This window comes from Engraulis encrasicolus, chromosome 7, assembly GCF_034702125.1.
Source record: "Engraulis encrasicolus isolate BLACKSEA-1 chromosome 7, IST_EnEncr_1.0, whole genome shotgun sequence".
Classification (NCBI taxonomy): Eukaryota; Metazoa; Chordata; class Actinopteri; order Clupeiformes; family Engraulidae; genus Engraulis; species Engraulis encrasicolus.
Genome location: NC_085863.1, coordinates 12,461,926 through 12,464,425, shown reverse-complemented (window position 1 = coordinate 12,464,425; position 2,500 = coordinate 12,461,926). Strand labels below are relative to the sequence as shown.

Below are 2,500 nucleotides of genomic sequence, written 5' to 3'. Positions count from 1 at the left end.
CTCTCTCTCTCTCTCTCTCTCTCTCTCTCTCTCTCTCTCTCTCTCTCTCTGCTCTCTGTCTCTCTCTCTGGGCATGCAAGGGGCATGGAGAAATAATATTGCGGACAAATGCTTCAAGGGCTTCAAGAAGGAAATTTGCAAGCGAAAGCATTCAAAGACGGACCACATGTTGCCTCAAGGGGATGAACATATGGTGGAGAAGAAACTGCCCCCCCACCATGCCCCCCCCCCAAACACCTCATATGCCCATGCACTGAATTAACCCCTTCTTGTCCACTGTGGAGTTTGAAACAGGACATATGGTGGAGAAACTGCTTTTTTTCCAAGATCTGAGTGAAAAAGTCAACCAGGATTTTTTTTGCTCCCACTTTTTGTATTTTTTTACGTCATGTTTCGGGTAAAAAACATTTTGGAGTTTTGAAACATGAAACAGAAAGGGGGGGGAGGGGGTGCTCATAGCAATGACGATTGTCGTTACATTATGTTTCCTTTTGTGTTTGTTCCGTTCCGCCTGCCATCAGAAGACAGTGGCAGATGAGAGGTGGTGTAGTGCAGTGGTTCCCAACCTATGGGTCGGGACCCAATCTATGGGTCGCCAAAGGTCCACAGTGGGTCGTGAAGCCCCCTTGATTTTAAGGGGTTTCATTTTAATACCATATATAGCCCATGTTGAATATGAATATGCATAGAAGTAACAAAATGTAAGCGATACATTAAACAGTTATTATATTTTACTAAAGACAATAAAATGGTAATTAATGATTTTTCGCATGAAACAGAGTACCATGTGACTTCCTCTCGTGCGGACGCTCGCACGATTGGGTCACCAAAGCTTACAATGGTAATAATATTGGTCCCTGAAGAAAAAGATTGGGAACCAGTGGTGTAGTGTAGTGTGGTGAGGTGTGATGAGGTGGGGTGGTGACGGTGTGTTGTGATGTGGCGTGGCGAGAGGTGGTGTGTTTAGGTGGGGTGTGGAGGAGGGGTGTGTGTTGCTGAAATGGCAAGCGGAAGGTCGGGCTCATTAGGGAAAAGAAAAGAGGGCTTATTTGTTTGGGCATTACGCGGAGAATGTGGATTTTCAAAGGATCTGGCAGCAGCAGGATTAAGGCGGATAGATTAGCATTACACAGCTCTTTCCCTTCAAGTCAAATTGATTCAGGATGGTGGGTGAGAAGGAGAGGAGGAAGGGGTGGTGGTGGAGGAGAGGGGAGGGGTGTTGGTGGATTCAGGAGGAGAGAGGAGGAGGATGTGGTTGTGAAGGAGAGGAGAGGGGAGGGGCGGTGGTGGATTCAGGAGGAGAGAGGAGGAGGAGGTGGTGGGTGAGGAGGAGAAGAGGAGCAGAGGAGGAGGAGGTGGTGATGGGTGAGGAGAGGGTAGGAGGAGGTGGTGATGGAGGAGGAGGAGAGGAGCAGAGGAGGAGGAGGTGGTGATGGGTGAGGAGGAGAGAGGAGGGGTGGAGGTGGTGATGGGTAAGGAGGAGGAAGAGGTGGTGGAGGAGGAGAGGAGGAGGATGTGATTGATAAAGAGGAGAGGAGGAAGAGGTGGTGGAGGAGAGGAGGAGGATGTGATTGATAAAGAGGAGAGGAGGAAGAGGTGGTGGAGGAGAGGAGGAGGAGGTGGTGGTGGAGGAGGAGGAGATGAGGATGAGATGAGAGACAGGAGGTACTGTAGCAATTGTGTGTGTGTGTGTGTGTGTGTGTGTGTGTGTGTGTGTGTGTGTGTGTGTGTGTGTGTGTGTGTGTGTGTGTGTGTGTGTGTGTGTCGGTACGCTGTTGTTGGCAGTGAGAGGCTGCCGTAAGGAGGCAAAGGATGTCATTTCCTTTCCTTCTCTCTCTGGCTCTGTCTTGCGCTGTCTGTCATGCAATATTTTTCTTACAAGGAAAGGCACACACCCACACGCATATGCACGCACACACGCACAAGCACACACGCGCACACACACACACACACACACACACACACACACACACACACACACACACACACACACACACACACACACACACACACACACACACACACACACACTCTCTCTCTCTCACACACACACACACACACTCACACACACACACACACACACACACACACACAACACACACACACACAACACACACACAACACACACACACACACACACACACACACACACACACACACACACACTCTCTCTCTCTCTCTCTCTCTCTCTCTCTCTCTCTCGCTCTCTCTCACACACACACACACACACACACACACACACACACACACACACACACACACACACACACACACACACACACAGACACACACACACACACACACACACACACACACACACACACACACACACACACACACACAAAATGTTGTCATTTAGTTGTTTTGTTTCTGACTGTGCTAGATGTGATATGATGTGATGGGGGTTGCGTGTGCGAAGGGGTTAGGGACAGGGTGAGTGGCTGATACGGACAGAGAGAATAGAGAGAGAGAGAGGTTCCATTGGCCCATTGTTTCCGGG

General features: G+C 49.6%; 1 protein-coding gene across 1 annotated transcript in view; it reads left to right on the top strand.

Moving 5' to 3' along the window:
• LOC134452472 (RNA-binding protein Musashi homolog 2-like) overlaps window positions 1-2,500 on the top strand; it is a 586,511-nt gene that overhangs the window by 17,616 nt on the left and 566,395 nt on the right. The gene's annotated exons all lie outside the window — the stretch shown is intronic.